This window comes from Corythoichthys intestinalis, unplaced genomic scaffold (assembly GCF_030265065.1).
Source record: "Corythoichthys intestinalis isolate RoL2023-P3 unplaced genomic scaffold, ASM3026506v1 HiC_scaffold_23, whole genome shotgun sequence".
NCBI lineage: Eukaryota > Metazoa > Chordata > Actinopteri > Syngnathiformes > Syngnathidae > Corythoichthys > Corythoichthys intestinalis.
In genome coordinates this window covers 9,978,222-10,002,847 of record NW_026651592.1, presented here as the reverse complement: position 1 = coordinate 10,002,847, position 24,626 = coordinate 9,978,222, and the positions used below count along the sequence as shown (strand labels likewise).

Genomic DNA, 24,626 nt, shown 5'->3' with positions numbered 1-24,626 from the left:
GAATGAGTTGTGATGAGCTGATGGACCATTCATACATTTTTCTTGGACCTTCAAACATACGTCGCAATAATATGCTTCAATTCAGTGCCCATTGGTGGTCCTCCCGTCGTGGATTGCACGGAGCTGGGTATAAGTACAGGGCTCGTCTTGCGCCTTAAATCTCTGCTCAGCCAGAAGCGAGGCTGGCTCCTCCCAACTCACTGCCGAGCGATCTGTAGTATATAAAAATGTGTAGGAGAAAATTTAACCACAAAAGTGAATTGCGTGGTACTTCAAGTCATACAGGTGCGCAATCAATTTTGACTTCCGCTTGTCAAAGTTGTCGCGTTCCCTGGTTGCGGTTTTACGCTTCCAGGAAATATATGCAGTGCCACACCATGATTCTTTTTGTTATTTCCCAAGTGATTAGTGAGCAACGATTGTAACATACTAAGTAACGATGTCAGGCTTTCATTGATTTTTTTCTAAAGATGTTTTTCAATCACAACTGGGCAACTGCTCGTAAAAGCTGATGCGTTCAAATTAGGGCTGTCAAACGATTAAAATTTTTAATCGAGTTAATTACAGCTTAAAAAATAATCGTAATTAATCGCAATTCAAACCATCTATAAAATATGCCATATTTTTCTGTAAATTATTGTTGGAATGGAAAGATAAGTCACAAGATGGCTATATACATCCAACATACGGTACATAAATACTGTATTTCTTTATCATAACAATAAATCAACAAGATGGCATTACCATTATCAACATTCTGTTAAAGCGATCCATGGATAGAAAGACTTGTAGTTCTTAAAAGACAAGTTATAGAAATTTTATATCAAAACCCCTCTTCATGTTTTCGTTTTAATAAAATTTGTAAAATTTTCAATCAAAAAAATAAACTAGTAGCCCGCCATTGTTGGTGTCAATAATTACTTACACAATGCTCCAGGGGGTCTGAAGCCTATAAAATCAGTCGCACCCAAGCGCCAGCAGAGGGCGGCAAAACTCCGAAAAACACAACAAGTACACCTTTCACTGTGCTCTCATTTTAATCTGTTTGAGCGGGGCATTTGTGCCTTAATTGCATCAAATATTGTAACGGGAGTAATTTAAAAAATTAATAACCGCTCGTAAACGCGATATTTTTGACAGTCCTAGTTCAAATGCAAAAAAATTGATCACAAAGCCGACTCGAACAAGTGGTCAACAGAATACTTAATATACATACAGTATATATAAGGTGCTGAGAACTGCGCCGTAATCAAAAGGAATTGACTGAAAATCAATAACAAATGACCTAAAAATATATCAAAATTAAACTCATTAGTTGCCATTGACCGCCGTAGATGTCCGATCTGTTTGAAGCGGGAGGGATTGCAGACGCCCTCCCGCTTCAAATGAACTGGACGTCTACTAGTGATAAACTCAATTCAATTCACACTGAAGGATGGAAAGAGCCTGCTTTTCTGTTCATTCCTTCTGTAGTAAAATACTGTAGAATTACACTGCTGGCCAAAAGTATTGGCACCCCTGCAATTCTGTCAGATAATGCTAAATTTCTCCCAGAAAATGATTGTAATTACAAATGCTATGGTAGTAATATCCTCATTTATTTTGCTTGCAATGAAAAAATACAAAAGAGAATGAAAAAAAAAATCATTATGATTTTACACAAAACTCCAAAAATGGCCCGGACAAAAGTATTGACACCCTCAGCCTAATACTTGGTAGCACAGTCTTTAGACAAAATAACTGCGAGAAACTGCTTCTGGTATCCATCAATGAGAGTCTTACAATGCTCTGCTGGAATTTTAGACCATTCTTCTTTGGCCAACTGCTCCAGGTCTCTGAGATTTAAAGGGTGCCTTCTCCAAACTGCCATTTTCAGATCTCTCTACAAGATTTCTATGGGATTCAGGTCTGGACTCATTGCTGGACTCTTTAGAAGTCTCCAGTGCTTTCTCTCAAACCATTTTCTAGTGCTTTTTGAAGTGCGTTTAGGGTCATTGTCCTGCTGGAAGACTCATGACCTCTGAGGAAGACCCAGCTCTCTCACACTGGGCCTACATTATGCCGCAAAATTTGTTAGTCTTCAGACTTCATAATGCCATGCACACGGTCAAGCAGTCCAGTGCCAGAGGCAGCCAAGCAACCCTAAAACATAAACATCAGGAAACCTCCGCCATGTTTGACTGTGGGGACAGTGTTCTTTTCTTTGAAGGCTTAGTTTACCCTAAACCAAACATATCCAAAGTCCGGCCCGGGGGCCAAATGCGGCCCATGATCAAATTTCATCCGGCCCTCTGTCATAAAATCAATAACGTCTGGTCCACATACAGACTTGATAAATTGGTCAGCAGTACTGCTACCAGCATATGAAGTAGCTTACACCTTAAATGCTGCTCCTCCTTTACCCACTAAAAGGCAGCAGCACTCTAAGCAACATTACGCCATGTGACCCTTCCAATTTTCTAAAATGGCGACAATCAACAAAAAAAGAAAGTTGACTGCAATGGCCGACCCGTCAAGGATAGGTGGAAATTGGACTATTTCTTCACTAAAATACGCAACAACTTTGTCTGCCTCATTTACAAAGAGACAGTCGCTGTTTTTAAAGAGTTCAACGTGAGGCGATATTACCAAACAAGACACGCTGACGTGTACAAGATCGAAGGAGAACGCCACAAAGGGTAGTTGCGAGATTGTTGAAATTATTAATTGAAAATAATAATAAAGAAAATGTGACACACAGAATGGCTTGCTAAAATTTGCTTAAATATATCGTTCTACGTAAATGGCGTAAGCCAAGGTCGGCCCCCCAGATTTTTCCCACACTAAATCTGGCCTCCTTTGCAAAAAGTTTGGACACCCCTGCTCTAAACTGTATGTTGATGCCTTTTCCCCAAAAACTCTACTTTTGTCTCATTTGACCAGAAAACATTCTTCCAAAACGCACCCTCGGACTGCAGGACAGCTTGAACTTGTTTGGATGTTAGTTGAGGTTCTTTATCCACCATCCGCATAATATCTTGTCAATTTCTCTTTTCCGTCCACATCTAGGGAGGTTAGCCACAGTGCCATGGGCTTTACACTTATTGATGACACTGCACACAGTAGACACAGGAACATTAAGGTCTTTGGAGATGGACCTGTAGCCTTGAAATTGCCCATACTTCCTCACAATTTTGCTCCTGAAGTCCTTAGACAGTTCTTTGGTGTTCTTTCTTTTCTCCATGCTCAATGTGGTCCACACAAGGACACAGGACAGAGGTTGAGTCAACTTTAATCCATTTTAACTGGCTGCAAGTGTGATTTAGTCATTGCCTCCACCTGTTATGTGCCACAGGTAATGGCATACCGCAAGCAACACGTCACTTCCGCTCGTTAATATTCATGACATTAGCTACTGTTGCTAAGTAGGGACAAGCCACCGTTTGTCCCTTATAGGAAATGAATGGAAATCGTGTACGAAGGAGATGTTTACAGAGCTAAACCTAAAAATTCTCTCCGAAAATGATGTGCCTGGTGCCAAATTCACTGGCAAAGATGTGGAAGAACATAAACATGTTCAGTTAAAGAGATGGCTTGAGTGCTAAGGCTGAAAAAGAGAAAAAAACGAGCCGACCTAAGCATAGCTTTAGCTTTTTTATCGACGCGACTGACAATGACATTCTCCTGTTTCAACAAGCTATCCTTTACCATCAGCCCTGTCTTTCTTATACTGGACTGTCTCAGGAAATTAGAATACACAATATTCTAATTTCCTGACTGTCTCAGGAAATTAGAATATTGTGTATTCTAATTTCCTGAGACAGTCCTGTATATATACACAGGACTGTCTCAAAAAATTAGAATATTGTGTATTCTAATTTTCTGAGACAGTCCAGTATATCCTCTGGTAGTCCTACGTCTCTTACCGTTCTTGGGGGTAATTTAGTTAGCTTTGTGTAGCGATCGCAAATGCTACTCAGTGACAGCCAACGAACACTTTTAATTTTTTCATTGATAACATTGATAACACATCTTAATTCTATAATTTATTTACACTTCCCCTTACTAAAGTTGTTTTTTTATTTATATAACAGAAACGGTAACAGTGGCAGTCAGATACCATTATAATTCTTTTCAGGTCATTCATTGTCAGACAGAAGCAGTACGGCACAACGTTACGCTAAAAAAAAAATAAGTTAAAAATATAAAAATGGCTTATCTCTTTGTCCTCTGAAAGACCATGCCAACCCAACATAATGGTTACTGCGTATGAAATGTGAATTGATTCACCGAGCTGGTGTTAAAGTCCGCGCAAGTTGATTCGGTCTTCACATTTTTTCCTCATGAGTTTTTGGTTTCCGGAAACGTATGAAGAAAACATCCTTGATGTGTCGTAATGTCGAGAGTCGTTTCTACATGTTCCAAAAAAGCAATGCGTGATCACCATGTTCGTTTTTGAAAGATTACCGGCGAAAAGTAGCACAAATTACGTTGTGTCTATGCAAGGGCAGGTCTATAATGTCCCACTTCGGCTTTACTTCCTCTTTACGATGCGACGTCACGGTCTAAAAATAGCCTGCGTGCGGTACGCCATTAACAGGTGCTGTTAATTACACAAATTAGAGAAGCATCACATGATTTTTCACAGGGTGCCAATACTTTTGTCCGGCCCATTTTTGGAGTTTTGTGGAAATTGATAATGATTTTATTTTTTGCCCCATTCTCTTTTGTGTTTTTTCATTGCAAGCAAAATAAATGAAGCTATTACTAGCAAAGTATTTGTAATTGCAATCATTTTCTTGGAGAAATTGAGCATTAACTTACAGAATTGCAGAGGTGCCAATACTTTTGGCAAGCACTGTATACATAACACACTGTATGGCTCCCGTGGAATCATTTTTAAAAATATGTTGGGTCTTTTTGGCTCCATTGGTCAAAAAGGTTCCCGACCCCTGATCTAGACTGTATGTTATTGTTTGGTAAAACATGATCATCATCTGATCCGACGGTGGTGTAAGTCAAAACAAACACTCAGCCAATCTGGCGTCATGTGTTTTTGCCGGTACAAAGCTAAACTAATAACCCAAAGGCCAGCAGACTCACTGATTGTGTCATGTTTCCAACAAGTACATGCACATATGTATATGTATATATGTGTGTGTGTATGTACACATATATACATATACATACATACACATACATACACACATATATATACATACACATACATACACACATATATATACATACACATACATACACACACACACACACACATACACACACGCACACACACACACACACACACACACACACACACACACACATATACAAATATATACATACATACATATATTATATACATACATACATATATTATATATATATATATATATATATACATATATATTTAAAAAAGATAACATTTGTTGTGTGGTATAATTAATGTCATGTCTCCAAGGGTAGGATTTTTTGGAGTACCAAGTAAATTATCATCATCCTCTATTTGAAAACATTAAGAACATTAGCCAACGTGAATCTATTGGCTGCCATTGACATTAGCAGATGTCCGATCATTTTTTTATCCTGGGAGAGGTTGGCAGCAAACGATAGCTGCTGGACTCCCAGTCAAAATGGGATGGAAATCTGGTACTGAAACATGAACATTCACTTCGAGTTCTCCCAGTTCCAATTAATTGATTGTCTAATAAATGTCTGACTATGAGTTATAGTGAGTTAATAATAGTTATAATTAGAGATGTCCCGATCGATCAGGATGCCGATCGATCAGGTCCGATCACGTCATTTTCAAAGTATCGGAATCTGCAAAAAAATATCGGACATACCTTTTTTTTTAAATATATATGTATATATATATATATATATATATGTGTATATATATATATTTTTTATTAAATCATTTTCTAATTGTATTTAACGTTACAGACATAATATGTTACACTCATCCAGAGTCTTTAGTTTAGGCTTAAGGTAGGGTTATCAAATTCATCCCGTTAATGGCAGTATTTTTTTTTTTTTAATTTATCACGTTAAAATATTTAACGCAATTAACGCATGCGCTGCATGACCCACTCACGCATTGTTGCATTCAATCTGTAATGGCGCCGTTTCACCTATATATAGAGCTAAAAGGCAGCGTAAAATGAGTACATAGAGTGAATTTTGGCAGCCTTACAATCCCTCTCCCTACAATTAGAAATATCGTGGGAAGCAATGTGGGGAAGAAAGGTAGTAATTGATCTTTTTCTTAACACTATGTTATTTCCCAACGCAGAGAAGATATATCAAGTGGTACCACTACGCACAGTCATGGTTGCACTTCCCATCATGCATTTGGGCAGAACAGTTAAATGGCTACAGTATCATTTACTGAAAGCTCAACAAATACACTAGATGGTAATATTTAGTCACAATATACAAAGTCACATTTATCCTTTAAGAATTACAAGTCTTTCTATCCGTGGATCCCTCTCACAGAAAGAATGTTAATAATGTAAATGCCATCTTGAGGATTTATTGTCATAATAAACAAATACAGTACTTATGTACTGTATGTTGAAAGTATATATATACATATATTTGTCCGAGTTTTATTCATTTTTTTCTTAATGCATTGCCAAAATGTAGTATATGATCGGGAAAAATTATCGGGAATGATTGGAATTGAATCGGGAGCAAAAAAAAAAAAAGCAATCGGATCAGGAAATATCGGGATCGGCAGATACTCAAACCAAAACGATCGGATCGGGAGCAAAAAAACATGATCGGAACAACCCTAGTTATAATACCTTAGTGAAGTAGGCCAAATCGTTCATAAAAAAAACAGTTTTTAGTTAACTGTAAACAGTTTCAGCATTAACAGTGCAGTAAGATTTTATCTAAAATAAACAATGAAATAGCAATGATGTTCCTATATATTTGAAAAGAAACAGTTGTACGGAATTAAATGTGAATCTTTTGTAGTTTAAGTTGAATAAAACTGAATTGTACTTGACAAGTGTACTACAGAGGAGTTAAAAAAAGCACTAGAACTATTGCAATTCAAGCTTTATGGTTTTTTTTTTTGGGGGGGGGGGGGTTGCATTAGTTAAAAAGACATCAGTACAGTATTTCATGAAGGATGCTGGCTTCAATCTGACCACAATGATGAATGCTTCTTAATTATTTGCTGAAACATATTTAATATATCTAGCTTAGTTCCTTGTCTTTATTGTCAGTAATCCTTTGTCTCGTTGCAGCTATCTCTCGCTGCTATCCATCCTTTCATCTCTTTTGAGGGTTTTTCTCAATGCACTTTATATCTACCGCTCTGTGCTGTGTGCACAATCATGCTCATTGCATTTACCTTACGCATAAAGCCAATATTCCCTGCGTACGGTCTGACGATAAAAGTAAACGTGACTACTGTACTGGATGTACAAATACACTTTATTCTTGAATTTAAAAAAAAAAAAAAAAAAGGATGCTTGCCTGAAGCAATGTTTTTTTTGGGGGGCAGGTCTTTTAATTTTTGTCTTTGTCTTTTGGAGGAAGATACTTATTAGTCTTGTCATATTTCAGTCATTTCAAAATGAGTTAGTCTTCGTCTGGTTTTAGTTGACGACATCTCATGCAGATTTCTTCTAGTTTTAGTCAACAGTTACTTAAAATGTTTTTGTCTGGAAAATTCAGAAGTTTTAGTCCAAAAATAAATGTTTCCATCAATTGCGAATGAACATGGACAAGTACATATTGTGCCGGCTACAAGGACAACACTAACTTTGTAATGATAATACACACTCAGCAGAAAAAGCAGTACTGTGCATTATTGTCAATTAAACCAAACCTAGACGCCACGAACTGTATAAAAAAAAAAGTTGTCCAAGCGTTTAAGAGGATGCTCGCCACGCTAATGCCATGCTAATACATAGACTTCACAATCAGAGCACCGGCATCAAAAAAATTCAATGTCGTTCCCTAATAAAATCCCGAAAACTTAACCAAATTTAAAATGGCTATAAAATTCTCAGATTTTATGCTAGATGCACAAAAATCACCAAATGCAGTGATAATCATCTATATTTTCAGGATCAATAGCAATATTTAACATACCATATAACTTTTTGCCCTAAACAGCGACTTTTTTTTTTAATTTAGTACAATTTCTACATTAGCTTTCAAAAGCTAATAAATCACTCAATTTTCACATCAGAAACTTGATCAAATTCTTGAGGAAAGCATGCAGAAACATCTTAATCTTACTCAACATAAGCAAATTTTGCATTTTTTATTATATACAATCACAACTTATTTAGGTTGAATTCTGATTTCATTATTGCCTCAGCACGTCTTGCCGGCTATCTAGCGTTTTTAGATTGACCTGAATGTTACATAAAATAAAACACGTAAAAGCAGATATTTTTCTTTTGTATGGATGAAGAAATGTCTAAATCACTAGTTTTTTACCAAAAATCGAGCCAAAAATTACCTGATTATAATGAATGTAAAGTTACACTATTGTGTATGGATGCAAATCCAACATGGCAGCTATCACAAAACAAAGAGCTTTTTAAGTTGAAAATTCTTCTAAATAATGCGTAAATCCCGGAATTTCTATAGATATAAACGTCAAACAGTCTCAATTCTTGGTTAAAAGCAAAAAAAACAAAAAAACAAAAAAAAACCTGGCAGTCATCATTAATTTTACGCAAATATTTCAAGCTAAAGTCACGCAAACTTTTTTTCATTCATTTTATTTTTTTTCACGTTTCGAAGTGAGTGCGTGGTGCTATTTTATATAATAATTACATCAAATCCTCGACCATATCACTGTTGAGACAGTCGTGCCTGCTTGTATCCACTAAAACCTCCGTCCTGTTTCCACCTAAATCTGGCGTTAGAACGCAGCGTGTGTTTAAGTTTATCACAGTGAAGGCTGCCATGGCGCTCTGCCTTGCCCGGTCCCCTACGAGAAGCCTTGGCACAATGTCTGTAGGAGCTGTCTCGTCAACTGATACTAAAGTCTATGGCTAATACTAATATGAATGCTATGTGAACGCGACGAGTTACATTTAGTGCGTGATGATCACTCACCAGAGACTTTAAAGGCTAAAGCAAAAATGGATATTCTCTTTTGCCAAGATAAGAAAACAAATCTTACCACGTGTTTCAAACAAGCAAGATTGAGCGCCTCCTAACACATCCTAAAATCCATGGAGAAGAATGAAGGAGAGGCGCAACACATGTCACATGAGTAACACAACCCAAACGCAGTTACGATGCAAGCTGCACGTAGACATAAGCGGATTTTATGGGGGGCCAGACCCCCTGGTGTCCGAAAAGTGTCATTGCATGTAATTGACTTTCCTATATATATATATATATATATATATATAAAAGTTGAAAAGCAATAAAACTGCAACAAAAATGAATGAACGAACAAAAAAAAAAAAAATTTTTTATAATGGTTCCAAATTATTTTTCGAGCATCTTAGACAGCCATTTGCTTTGCATATAATATATATATATATATATATATATATATATATATATATATTTTTTTTTTTTTTTTTTTTTTTTTTTGAAAAAAAATATTTTCAAAAATTAGTTTTTTCTTTGACCGAAAATTTTTTTTTTTTTGATTGAAGCAACTTTTTGGGGGGATTGAATGATTTAGACACAAATGTCCTAATCATAATATGGCCCAAACACAAAAAGGATTGCTTCAATCAAAGAAAACTTTTTTCAAATTAAGCGTTCAAATGCAAATTTTTCAATCTCAAATATTTTTTCGCATTCAAAAACTTTTTCTATGATTGAAATTTTTCTTTTTTTGATTGACGTGATTTTTTTTTAATCTATATATTTTTTAAGCAACTTATTTTTTCATTGAATAATATAGACACAAATGTCCTAGCCAAAATGTGGCCCAAAAACACATAAACATTACTTTAATCAAAAAAGTTGCTTCAATCAAAAAAACGACTTCAATTTAAAAAAAAAAAAAATTTAAAAAAAATAGCTTTCACATGCATGTTTTTTTGTTGAGTTTTTTGAGTTTCACATTTTTTGCATTTAAACACATTTTTTTTAATTGAAGCGACATTTTTTGGGGTTGAATAATAAATACACAAATCTACCTCCATATGGCTCCACCCAGGGGATACAATTTTTTAACTGGGGTAACTACATCGGCATGACACCAGCGGGCGTACCATATTCAATGGATGACAATCTTGGCGAAAAGTATTGCCTAAGCAGCCTGATTTAGAATTCCCCTCAAGAATGATGGAGGAAAAAAAACACTCATTGTCAACTTATGATTATAAATATTCTTGTAAGTTAATTTTATTGCTGACACTACGTTTCGGGATCATCAACATGTTGTGCCCCCCCTGCCCCAAAGTCAAACTCTGCCTATGCATGTAGAATATGAAAATGTCATGCATTGTGAACATACAGTGGTATGAAAAAGTATCTGAACCCTTTTTTTTTTTTTTAAATAAGTAAGTGAACCCTCTGCCTAAGGAGACTTGAGGAGCAATTAAAACCATTTTTTACCAAACAATTTAAGTCAGTTATGTGCCCAATCACTGATGAGTGGTTTAAACCTGCCCTGCCCACTATAAAACACACACCTGATAAGAACTGTTTTAATGAGAAGCATTGTCTGATGTGCATCATGGCTCGGTCAAAAGAGCTGTCTAAAGACCTGCGATCATGGATTGTTGATTTGTATAAAGCTGGGAAAAGATACAAAAACATCACTAAAAGTCTGGATGTTCATCAATCAACAGTCAGAATAGGTCTACAAATGGAGAGAGTTTGGCATTGTTTCTTCTCTCCCAAGGAGTGGCCGTCCACCAAAGATGATGGCAGGAGTTTAGCGCAGAATAGAGGTAAAAAAAAAAAAAAAAAGAACCCTAGAGTGTCTGCTAAAGACTTACAGAAATCACTGGCACAGTCCAATATCTATGTGCACACATCAACTATATGTAAAACTGCTGCTAAGAATGGTGTTCCACGGAGGAAGCCACTGCTGTCTAAAAAACATTGTTGCTTGTTTAATGTTCACAAAAAGGCACTTGGACACTCTACAGAAGTTTTGGCAAAATATGTTGTGGACTGATGAAACCAAAGTTGACTTGTTTGGGAGTAACACACAACGTCATGTGTGGAGGAAAAATGGAACAGCTCACAAACATCAACACCTAATGCCAACCGTGATTGGGGCTGTTTTGCTGCCTCAGGGCCTGGACGATTTGCAATCACTAATGGAAGAATGAATTCAAAAGTATATCGTGATGTTTTGCAGGAAAGCCTGAGACCGTCTGTCAGACAGTTGAAGGTAAAAAGAGGATGGATGCTGCAACAAGACAATGATCCAAAACACAGAAGTAAATAAACCTCAGAATCGTTTCACAAGTACAAAATACCCATTCTGGAGTGGCCAAGTCAAAGTCTAGACTTGAACCCCATTGAGATGCTGTGGTATGACCTAAAGACATCGATTCATGCCGGGCATCCTAGGAATCTGACTGAACTACAGCAGTTTTGTAGAGAAGAATAGGCCAAGATTAGTCCTGATTGATGTGCCAGACTGATCTGCAGCTACAGGAAGCATCTGGTTGAAGTTATTGCTGCTGGGGGGGGGGGGGGGGGGGGGGGGGACACGAAAAATATTAAATATGATCATTCACTTAATTATTTTTCTCACTTCTGTCATTGTTTGCATACTATCCTCATTAAAATATGAAAACCTGTAAATGTTTGGGTGGTTTTAGTTGAAGCAGACACTGCTTTTTCCTCTGTGTGATTATGACAAAGATCAGATCACATTTGATGGTGATTTCATGCAGAAATGTGAGAATTTCCCAAAGGTTCAGATACTTTGGTAACACTTTATAATAACTATCCGTTTTACTACTTAATAGATCATTAGTAAACTGTTGATAAATGATTAATTGTTGATTTGTGAAGTATTTGTTAACAGTTTGTTAAGCATTTACAGGGTGTTCCAATATGGTTGACACCATTCTAGTTGATGGATCTTAATAAAACTATATACACTTTATGTTGAAGGTCATAAGTTTTATTGGTTAAATATACAAAGAAAAGAACAAATATTTGTTGGTTCTATGGCAGATTTTCATAAATGTGCAACATGAGCGCTGCCTGCAAAATGCCTTATCAAAATGCCTTTTCTTTTGAAGTGAACGGCATTTCTTAACCTGAAAAGGTAGAAATGCCAAATGTTACACACAAAAACTTGAAACGTTTCTACACAAACTATGTTTCAGGTTAAGAACACCCTGTAAATGCTTAACAAACTGTTAACAAATACTTCACAAATCAACAATAAATCATTTAGCAACAGTTTACTAATGATCTATTAACTAGTAAAACGGATAGTTATTATAAAGTGTTACCGATACTTTTTCATACCATTGTAAGACAGAAACTAGGTTGAATTTTTGTCTCGTTGTCGTCTCGTCAGATGAAAACTCACATTCGTCCTGTTATGTTCTTGTCTCCCATGCCACGTTTTTAGCTCATCATCATGTCATCATCACGAAAAAAAATCGTTGCTCGATGAAATATTTTTCGTTATCGTCATATTTCAATGTCAATGCTCAAACCTCAAATTCCGCCTCATTATTTGAGAACTACTGGCCTACTGATAGATGGATGACACATGGGTTAAAATTGCAAGCCAAGACGTGCAAGCCTTCCCTAAGCACACAAACTCAGTGGACAAAAATCATTTGCCACCTTTAAGCAACTTCGCTCATAATGGAGACAAAAGGGGCCGCCGTTTTAGGGAATACCGAAATCCCAAGCACACTCAAACTTAGTTGTTGACTCAGGCCACCCACTGGAAAATAAAGTGAGTTTTATCAGAACCTTGCAACACAGAGAAGATAACAGACCAGAAAGAATGAGCACAGGAGACCCTCGAAAACCTCTGGATACCATAGCTGGTCGTTTGTGAAGAGTAAAGTTCCAGATGGAACCAAAGTGAGAGAGACAAAAGAATGAAAGAAAACAGGAAGAAAAATAACAAAAAAATGAAAATGGGGGGAGATAAACGGAAAAAAATATATGTAAAATATGAAAAAAATGAACAAAGAAATAGGAATAAGCAAAAGGGAAAAAAACAACAAAAGAAGAAACCACATAAAGAGAAAAAAGGGAAAAGGAAAAAAGTGGTGCTGAAAACGATCCAAGAACGATAAATGATTTTTTTTAAAAAAGGGGTAAAAGAAAGTCGGTACACCCCATACCCAGAAAAACAATCTGGTGTACGTGGTCAAGTGATCGAGGAATGCACCGATGTATATATTGGGGGAAGCGAGCAACCGCTGAGCAGGCACATGTGGCAGCATAGACGGGCGAACTCCTCGGGTCAACACTCAGCTGTCGACCCGCACCTCAAAGAGAAACAGTACTCTGCTCAGGGCAAAAATGTACAAATTCCAAACAGACGGACTGTATGAAAGAGGAGCGAGAGAGCCCATCAACGTTAAGGGTGAAAACCAATCAAACCATCAAATTCAGAAACAAGAAAAATATGCATACTGCGTCTCCACGAGACAACGAAGACAGGAACTGGCCTGGCTCTCCTGTTAAAGAACTCCATCCAGGCTTTCAAGGTTTAAGCATGTCAGCAATGTGCCATCTATAAATAGACATGAGCAGACCCAGGTGCTCAGTCCAGACTGAACTAACTAGAGAGCTAAACAAAGACAGGAAGTCCAGCACACTTGCACAACTGCGACAGGAAGTGAAAACTGACTGTCTCACTCACTTGTAACACAAAGAACCTGACTTGCATTTGCCCAATAGGTAACACAGGTGGAGGAAACTGCATATTCCCAGAGACTGAACACATTGCTCCCATTGGCAGCGATAGACGTCCAATCCATTTGGTCTGGGAGGGCTGACAGAAATTACTCGCTCCCAGCCTCACCCAGTTCAAATGGATTAGACGTCAACAATAACACTGTGTATAAATAACAATTAAAGATGCACGATAATGTCTGTTACCGATAATTATCGGCCGATTTTGGCAATTATGACGTCACACAGATAATCCAGATAAAGTTTTTTTAAAAAAGATAACGCAATCCGATAATTATATACTTGATTTAGCCTCCAAATGTGCGCAAACGAAGCAGTTTTGTCCACTTCTCACTGCGGCCTCCTCAACCCCTCCTCTCTCTGAAGACCCTGAGGGGGGAGGGGTTGAGGAGTATGGCATCATAGAGGAGGCGGAGTTAAGTTACACAACAGAGTTGAGGCAATATTATGGTGGATCTCGCTAACGTGGGTTGTTTTCCGGTTGGTAAACAAACGTCGCTCTCGCCATCTGCAAAACATGCACTGCAGAAGTTCCTCAAGGCGGAAAGAAAGTCCTCATTCAACACCACTAACCCAGGCGCCATTCAAAACTGCATCACAAAGATTTTTGGAACGAATACGAGGCTGCTGCTACAGCTAAACCAGTACTTCTCAAATAGTGGTGGGGGGGGGGGGGGGGCAGAGCGATGGTGGGGGTGGTGCATGTGACCTTGGGGAACATACTTTTTTGCCGTACTAGAATAACGTGTAATTTCACATCCACTCAGTGGGTGTCATGCAGTGGTGCTCCCATTTTCAGCATGTGCACAGTATTTTTGAACCAAAGAAGAGCACACAGCAAAGAGCACTGGAGATATGAAAAGATAAGACGAGGAAATATGACGAGGCGTATGTAGCATTTGACTTTTGGCTTTGAGTTTTAGTACAGTGGGAGAGGAGGAAGGACCAGTCTGTTTACTTTGTCTAAAAATGTTCACAGCGGACAGATTTTCTTTTTTTTTTTTCAGCGAAAACGTGCCCAATATTGCCAACGATCGTCCCGCTTTGTCAGTGTTACATCAGTAAACTAGAGAGCACTGTTACCATCATATAATGTGGCATACCAAGTTGCTCAGTGCAAAATAACCCCACACCATAGCAAAGGAGCTGATACCGCCTGCAGCAAAAATAAAAACCATCCCTCTGTCCAATGACACTGTCGTTTTTGTTCTATTAATTTTTGTTTTTTCGGTCCAATTGTTTGGCATATTGTCTTCATGAGTTCATGTTGCTAATTAATTTGAGTTTATCATTATTCAATTTTTTTTTACACTTTATTGTAAGTTGTTTATATTACTTTGTTTAATATTAAAAAGGACACAATGTTATGCAGAGGTGTACTTACAATAAGATTTTTATAGACAAAGGGGGGGGGGTGGAACGTTTACGTTTTCCTTGGGGGGGGGGGCGTGACAGAAAATAACTGAGAAGCATTGAGCTAAACTACGGGGCTTGCAACGATAAAGAGACTCTGCGGCCTTCCCTTTCCAGAGTCGGGTTCTTTAGGAATGCAGCCCAAAGCCAGTGGTAAACTCCATCTAAGGCTAAACATCGTCAAACGATTAAAATTTTTTAATCGAGTTAATTACAGCTTAAAAATTAATTAATAGTAATTAATCGCAATTCAAACCATCTCTAAAATATGCCATATTTTTCTGTAAATTATTGTTGGAATGAAAAGATAAGACACAAGACTGATATATACATTCAACATACGGTACATAAGTACTGTATTTGTTTATTATAACAATAAATCAAGATGCCATTAACATTATTAACATTCTCTTAAAGCGATAGAAAAACTTGTAGTCCTTAAAAGATAAATGTTAGTACAAGTTATAGAACTTTTATATTAAAAACCCTCTTAATGTTTTTGTTTTATTAAAATTTGTAAAATTTTCAATCAAAAAATTAACTAGTAGCTCGCCATTGTTGATGTCATTACACCATGCTCACTCCCCAAAACCATAAAATCATTTGGACCCAAGCACCAGCAGAGGGCGCCAAACAACAAAAAACAAGCAACAAGCGGACATTACACTGCTGTCATTTTAATCTGAGCGGGTCATGTGCGTTAATTGCGTCAAATATTTTAACGTGATTAATTTAAAAAATTAATTACCGCCCGTTAACGCGATAATTTTGACAGCCCTTAAAAAAAAACTTTTAAAAAAAATTTTTTTTTTTAAACTTAAAAGGGTAAATATTTGAAAAAGAAAATCTTGACCACTCCTTGATGTCTGCGATTTCTGCATTGCGACCCTTGTTATATTACTATGTTTCACCCATAAAATCCTCAAAAAGTCCGGCTGTGGCCATTCACAGCTGTGTATTGACACTTGGCGAGACATGCTACACGGAGTTTTTGGATCGAAACAAGGTAAGCAAGTACATGATAATATGTTAAAATCATGGTGTCTTTATTTGAGGTTAAGCCCATTTCTTTATTTTTTAAATGCCCCTCCTTTTCAAAATTTTTCTTCCCCCAGAAAATTGAGGTTTTAAGCTTTTCAATGATGTATCACACATGCATAGAGGACATTTTGAAATTTGACCAAATTGCTGGTCTCAGAGCGGAACTTTAAGTCACCTGAGTGTTTTCCGCCATGTTTATATTAAGTTATGACCTGGACAACAAAAACACATTCAGGCACTTTGTTCTTTCCTGACTGCTTTGCAAAAATCCAATCAAAGTATTTGTGGAATTTCAGGTGTGGTGCAAAACTGGGAATGAAAACATGATGACATCCGTAAACTGCTTCAATGTGTCACTTCCTATGGGGAAGTCTGAAGCGGAGACGCACAAAGGAGGTAAAACATAACATCATACACTGCTGGCTAAAAGTATTGGCACTCCTGCAATTCTGTCAGATAATGCTCAATTTCTCCCAGGAAATGATTGTAATTACAAATACTTTGGTAGTAATATCTTCATTGATTTTGGTTGCGATGAAAAAACACAAAAGAGAATGGAAAAATAAATAAATAAATTATAATTTTACACAAAACTCCAAAAATGGGCCGGACAAAAGTATTGGCACCCTTTGAAAAATCATGTGATGCTTCTCTAACTTGGGTAATTAACAGCACCGGTTACTTACCTGTGGCACATAACAGGTGGTGGCAATAACTAAATCACACGTGCAGCCAGTTAAAATGGATTAAAGTTGACTAAACCTCTGTCCTTGTGTGTACCACATTGAGCATGGAGAAAAGAAAGAAGAGCAAAAAACTGAGGACTTGAGAAGCAAAATTGTGAGGAAGCATGAGCAATCTCAAGGTTACAAGTCCATCTCCAAAGACCTGAATGTTCCTGTGTCTACCATGCGCAGTGTCATCAGTAAGTGTAAAGCCCATGGCACTGCAGCTAACCTCCCATGATGTGGACGGAAATGAAAAATTGACGACAGATTTTAACGAAAGATTGTGCGAATGATGGATAAAGAACCTCCACTAAAATCTGAACAAATTTAAGATGTCCTGCTTTCCAAGGGTACAAGAGTCAACCCGTACTATCTGACGGCGTCTGAATGAAAAGGGACTCTATGGTAGGATACCGTACTGCAGCCAATGTACCATAACAGTTCTTGCCATCTCCCCACGTTGTTTTTGTCCCATACAAGCCTCGCTTAGAATTTATAGTCTTCATTTGTTTTATATTCATGAGCATTGTGTAGTGTATTGGAGATGTCTGCAGTGGGGCAAATAAGTATTTAGTCAACCACCAATTGTGCAAGTTCTCCTACTTGAAAAGATGAGAGAGGCTTGTAATTGTCAACATGGGTAAACCTCAACCATGAGAGACAGAATGTGGAAAGAAAACACAAAATCACATTGTTTGATTTTTAAAGAATTTATTTGAAAATCATGGTGGAAAATAAGTATTTGGTCACCTACAAACAAGCAAGATTTCTGGCTGTCAAAGAGGTCTAACTTCTTCCAACGAGGTCTAAAGAGGCTCCACTCGTTACCTGTATTAATGGCACCTATTTTATCTCATTATCTGTATAAAAGACACCTGTCCACAACCTCAGTCAGTCACACTCCAAACTCCACTATGTCCAAGAACAAAGAGCTGTCGAAGGACACCAGACAAAATTGTAGACCTGCACCAGGCTGGGAAGACTGAATCTGCAATAGGTAAAACTCTTGGTGTAAAGAAATCAACTGTGGGAGCAATTATTAGAAAATGGAAGACATACAAGACCACTGACAATCTCCCTCGATCTTGGGCTCCATGCAAGATCTCACCCCGTGGCGTCAAAATGATAACAAGAACGGTGAGCAAAAATCCCAGAACCACACGGGGGGACCTAGTGAATGACCTACAGAGAGCTGGGACCACAGTAACAAAGGCTACTATCAGTAACACCCCGCGCCGCCAGGGACTGAAATCCTGCACTGCCAGACGTCCAGGCCTGTCTTCGGTTCACTAGAGAGCATTTGGATGATCCAGAAGACGACTAGGAGAATGTGTTATTGTCAGATGAAACAAAAGTAGAACTTGTTGGTAGAAATGCAGGTTCTCGTGTTTGGAGGAGAAAGAATACTGAATTATATCTGAAGAACACCGTACCCACTGTGAAGCATGGGGGTGGAAACATCATGCTTTGGGGCTGTTTTTTCTGCAAAGGGACCAGGTCGACTGATCTGTGTAAAGGAAAGAATGAATGGGGCTATGTATCGAGAGATTTTGAGTGAAAATCTCCTTCCATCAGCAAGGGCATTGAAGATGAGACGTGGCTGGGTCTTTCAGCATAACAATGATCCCAAACACACAGCCAGGGCAACAAAGGAGTGGCTTCGTAAGAAGCATTTCAAGGTCCTGGAGTGGCCTAGCCAGTCTCCAGATCTCAACCCCATAGAAAATCTGTGGAGGGAGTTGAAAGTCCGTGTTGCCCAAAGACAGCCCCAAAACATCACTAGTCTAGAGGAGATCTGCATGGAGGAATGGGCCAAAATACCAGCAACAGTGTGTGAAAAGCTTGTGAAGAGTTACAGAAAACGTTTGGCCTCCGTTATTGCCAACAAAGGGTACATAACAAAGTATTGAGATGAACTTTTGGTATTGACCAAAAACCGATAATGCATTGTTAGCGACCGATAGTTTTCGGTGCCAAATTTTCGGTCACATCTCTAATTTTTACATTGAACAAGACAAACCAAATGAACCAGATGTTATTTAATTATTCGACTAATTATAATAGTTTTTCGGATTTTGGCATGAGATAAATTAAGATGTGATTAGACATGTTAGAGCACACATTACTCTTTCTTACAATGAAAGAATCTTGAAAACCCAAAATGAGCAATTGCAGACTGGAAGGAGATCAAATTGAGAAATATTTGTGACTGGCACAATATAAGGTTGCCTCGCGAGACCAATAAAAGAGGCAGCTTTGATGCAAGTTGGAGAAATAAAATACTTTTCTCATTCATATCTTTTACTGAGTCATTACTGAGATCGTGACTCCAAGTAAGGAGATAAAATTGAGACACATTTGAGATCGACACAAGTACTCATAGTTGTCTCTTGGTGAGATCTTGAAAGGAGACTACTGTGAGACTTTATTGAAAAATCATGCCAGTAGAACTATTCTCAAGACCTTCTCATGTAATGTTTACTATGAGACTTCTCATGAGAAAAAATTAAAGAAAACTGAGAAAACCACTCTGGTCTCGATTATTGCTGATTCATTTCTCAGAGATGTAAATGAGACATGAACAAGATCTCATCTTCAATTTTGCTTTGCTATGGGAGTGCTCTTGTCAGGAGAAAAATGACCACAGTAAAGCCAATTCCGCTTTACTCCAGCGTCTGACTTCTCTTTAGAGCCTCATTTGTTCGCCGTCTGTCAATTTGTGTACCCACGCGCACACATTGAGGGCAGAATAAGTGCCTTGCTGGCACTTTGCACTTCATCCAAAAAACGGATGTTTGCACCTATTTCAACAATAAATCTAGTGGTGCAAGGGCCTAAGTTTGGTCTTAATATTGGTAGGGATGATATAACAGCATAACCTGCATGTACACTTTTTGCTGGGGAGGGGACATTAATAAAACCAAAAAGATTGGGTGAATGGGGGTCAGGGCTACATTTCTATTTCCCAATTAATTGATAGGCTAAATAATAGTGGTGTCAACAATAATCGACGCGGCGATGCATCCCGATGCGGGGCATGGACGATTCGATCCGATGTGGGCAACAAGCCGAATCAATTCAGCGCATTTTAAAATATATAAGTACGTTCAAAAATCTTCCTTGCGCAATTCCGGTGATGCAACGGATTTGGTTTCCCCATTTGTATTATTATTCTCATGTTTCATTTTTTACACACGCATAACTCTGGTCAAGTTTCCCACCAACCTTGTAGAAGCCAAAATGTCTCCAGATGTTTGCTTTCAATGTCTTAGGTGCATTAATAATCTTTCTCGCTCCCTCTTTCTCCGCTTCAGCCATTGTTATGTTATGTCCCATTTTTTAGAGGTTAGATCTTGTGCCTGAAACGTTAAGCATTCATGTTCGGGTCGGGTCGGGCCGCCGCGCCGACTAATAAATTATAAAAAAGAAAATGGGATAAAACAGTGAGCAGGCTCTCTGTGTTGTGCATTTGCTTGTGCACGCACATGAACGCCGTGGCGCCGCCCGCTTTTTCTTCTTCTCCTCCCGCTGTGGCGCTTGCGATTCGTTACCAAATACACCTATTTATGCACACAAAGGCAACAGAAATGTGATCCTTTTGAATCTTCTCCTCTGTGTGTCTGCAAAACCGCGTTTTTTTTTTTTTTTTTTTAAATATTAAACTTTCCCGGCATTATTTCGTTGTGTAAATGCTTTTATAATGATCATAAAAATATGTAGACTATTTAAACATAAAGAAAACTTGCGTTTTTTTTCTGCCAACTGAGAATTCGTTACAAAGGACACTTTTATTTACGGGCACAATGGCAACACAAATGTGATACTTTTGAATCTTCTCTGTGTGTCTGCAAAACCGTATTTAAAAAAAAAAAAATTATATTAAACTTTCCCGGCGTTATTTCATTGTGTAAATGCTTTTATAATGATCATAAAAATATGTAGACTATTTAAACATGAAGAAAACTTGCATTTTTTTCTGCCAACTCGAAGGAATGAAAATGAATTGCTGCTGCGTTCCCCCCCGCGTCACTCCAACGAATTAAAAAAAAAAAAAAAATTCGGGTTTTTCGGGCTGGGCCTGCAAATCTAGTTAATTGATCGGGCTCGGGCCGGGTCGGGCTTCAATACCAGCGGGCCGTGTCTGGTCGGGCTGGATGTTTTAGGCCCGGTCTAACCTCTATTGGACATATATAGTGAGGTAGGCCTACATTTTACTTTTGTTCTACATTGCAATTTAGTTGATGTTTTGTTTGCAACTGAACTGATCCCTGGATTGATATTGCGATAAAGATGCTGCTGCATTACAATATTTTCTTTGTCATTTTCTTTAATATTTACTTGAAAATTTTTATTGATGGGTCTAAAATACAGTGACTGTTATTACTGATTTTGCACAGGAGTTCAAATGTTGCACTGCGTGAAAGGCTGCTACTGTGTGTAAAAAAAAAAAAAAAAAAAAGAGAAAGCCCTGGTCTCATTCAAAGCACTAATTAAATGCTGTGATCCGTTTTTTTTTTTGTTTTGTTTTGTTTTTATATTATATATATATCAGAGGTTGCGCTAGACTTTTTCGTTGTCTGTCATTTTGACTGACAGGGTCATAAAAATCTGGTCATAATCTATTTTTACCCGTCACTTAAATTTTTAAAATGTTAATAATGACATATTCAATAGTATTTAGTTTTCATTCATCTTTAATTAATATTCTGTCCGAACAAGCTTAACAGAGAATCCACACCGCGCCATCACACATCAATCAGCTTTGCGTTATTAGCGCCTAGCTTGCCTTGAACACAGCTTTTTAGGAAGGGTCGGACTTGACAAGTCATAAAAAAAAATTTTTTAAAAAGAAAGAAAAAGGGTTTGAGGATAAGCCTGAGAATGATCGGTTTTCTCTCTGCTCCATATAAGCAATATTTCAACATTGCTTACACGGCCGAGAGTCGGGGCAAACTGCTCGTATGTGTGTGTGACATGCACGAACAGTGCGTGCATGCTATCGATCCATATACTTTGAATATAAACCTGTACAAGGATTATTTATGCCTGTTATTTGTGTCCTCTTTTTAATAAGCAAAATATGATATCTCTGGAATGACTGATGACAGCCAGCATGTGTGATTGTATGGTCATTTGTTTTGATGCTTCTGCGCATGGGGGTCGTCTTGCTCAGCGCATGTCGGACTGCGAATTAGTGCGCATGCGTAATACTTGAATGGTCTCAATGGAAAAAGGCAGTCTGAACGGGCACGCCAAAAAACCAGATATGACAAAAAATCGGATTCGTGCATTGAGACCTGTAGTATGAACGTAGCCATGGGCTTGTTGCAGTTAAAAAGAGGACACAAATAACAGGCATATATAATCCCCGTTTAGGCTTATATTCAAAGTATATGGATCGATAGCATGCACGCACTGTTCGTGCATGTCACACACACATTCGGGAAGTTTGCCCCGACTCTCGGCCGTGTAAGCAATGTTGAAATATAGCTTATATGGAGCAGAGAGAAAACCGATCCTTCTCAGGCTTATCCTCAAACCTATTTTTATTTTTTTATGACTGTTGTCAAGTCCGACCCTTCCTAAAAAGCCGTGTTCAAGGCAAGCTAGGCCTTAATAACGCACAGCTGCATCGCTACCGTAGCTACCGTACCGTCTCTCGTTTTTTGATGACGTAATTGCTGCATTAATTCCGATTTGCGGGACTGGACAGTACAGACCGCCGCGACAGTCTGGAAAAATGTGGCCCAGATCGGATTTAGCCCACATACGAAAGTCACCCAGATCGGATTTGAAATGGTCCCGTTCTATGCGACTTGTCACGTTCAGACCGTCAAGTTAATGCCTCACTCGAGTCGGAAAAACACGAAAAAAATCGGATTCGTGCATTAAGACCTGTAGTATGAACGTAGCCTTAGTTTGGACCAGGGGTCGCGTTAACCGAATATTTTCCGTCGTTGACCGTTTTTTTAAAACGGTGACAGAAAAAACTGAAGTCCGTCCGTCATTTTGACAGGTTGCAATTCACACCCCAGACCGCAGGGTGGCGAGTTAGCATATTAATTAGCTATTGTCTCTCTTAATGCATGACGTCATTGGCTATTCTGTCAGAATATTGTAGCGTCACCGGGGTCTGGCGGCGGCACTGTGATTGACACATCAACGCGAGGTTCTTATTGGTGCACCCGGTGTGCCAGCGCGTCATCCAATTGGTGGACTAGATTGCCGCCTGTGTATAGACCCCAATCACATGACGTCACAACTCCGCCCCCCTGACTGGAGCCACCATATTGTGTGTCAGCTCATCGTGTTTACACATTACCGCTACGTACATGCCTTCTATTACGGCGTGTTTTTCTGCTCGTTAACATTAATAATCAAAATGATGAAGACGTGTGTGGCGGTTGGTTGCAGTAACAGAGAAGATAGACGGAGAGACTTGAAGTTCTACCGTATTCTGAGAGACCTGAAGAGGAGAGCGAGATGGACTGCTGTAATTCGACAAGAAATCTGGGCACCGAACGATCACCACAGACTATGTAGTAGTCATTTTATATCTGGTAAGATGCATTTAATATATATTTAGAAGATTTTGGGCTGACAACCACAATTAAGATCATTGTGTGACGTTGGTGATTGGGGTCTATATAGTTGCCTCTTTTTCTTTGGGGGCGGAGTTGTTGTTTTGTTGGTGTTGTTGGCGGTAAGCAGAGTAAAAAGAGGGAGAAAAATACCACGACTTCCGTGTCTAATTTTTCGCCGCCAAGCAAGCGTTACAATATTAATTAAAAATGAATGAAAACTAAATACTTTTGAATATGTCATCATTATCATTTTAAAAATTTAAGTGACGGGTAAAAATAGATTATGACCGGATTTTTATGACCCTGTCAGTCAAAATGACAGACAACGAAAATGTCTAGCGCAACCTCTGGTTTGGATGCTCAGTTGCCTTGACATTTTTCCGAGTAAGGCCAACAATGTCATGCATCAAGAGAGACAATAGCTAATTAATATGCTCACTCGCCACCCTGTGGTCTGGGGTGTGAATTGCAACCTGTCAAAATGACGGATGGACTTCAGTTTCTTCTGTCACCGTTTTAAAAAACCGGTCAACGACGGAAAATTTTCGGTTAACGCGACCCCTGATAGATATATATATATATATCTGAAAGTATTTTCATTTGACTTCAACCAGGAGTGACACAAGAGCCAATAAAAAGTTGTTTAATGTCTGACCGCTTGTGTTGCCTCATGATTCACGAAAAATATGCTTTGCTTTAGAATTTTAATGCATCGCGATGCATTGCCAAATCGAACCGAATCGAATCGTGACCCTCTGAATCGAATTGAATCGAATCGTGGCCCTCCGAATCGTAATCAAATCGAATCGTGAGGGCAGTGACGATGCACACCTCTAATGAATAATCAATGCAAAAAAAAAATCTATTGACTTATTACTAAGTTTCATGTGTATTGGTTCAGTTGATATACCATTCGATTCAAACCTGCATTTCAAAAATACAGAAACTGCTTGTGTCAAAGTGTTGTCACATGAAAAGATAAAATATCAGCAGAAATGCGAGGGGTGTACTCACTTTTGTG

At 38.3% G+C, this 24,626-nt stretch overlaps 1 protein-coding gene across 2 annotated transcripts in view; it reads right to left on the bottom strand.

Moving 5' to 3' along the window:
- Positions 1-24,626, bottom strand: part of LOC130911167 (G-protein coupled receptor 4-like) — a 59,494-nt gene that overhangs the window by 11,129 nt on the left and 23,739 nt on the right. Inside the window, exon 1 of one of the 2 annotated variants that reach the window (XM_057828951.1) lies at positions 13,558-13,745. The exons of the other annotated variant lie outside the window; for it this stretch is intronic. The gene's annotated coding sequence lies outside the window, so the exon portion shown is untranslated. Of the gene's footprint in view, positions 1-13,557; positions 13,746-24,626 lie in introns of those variants that run through there. 2 annotated transcript variants of the gene reach the window in all.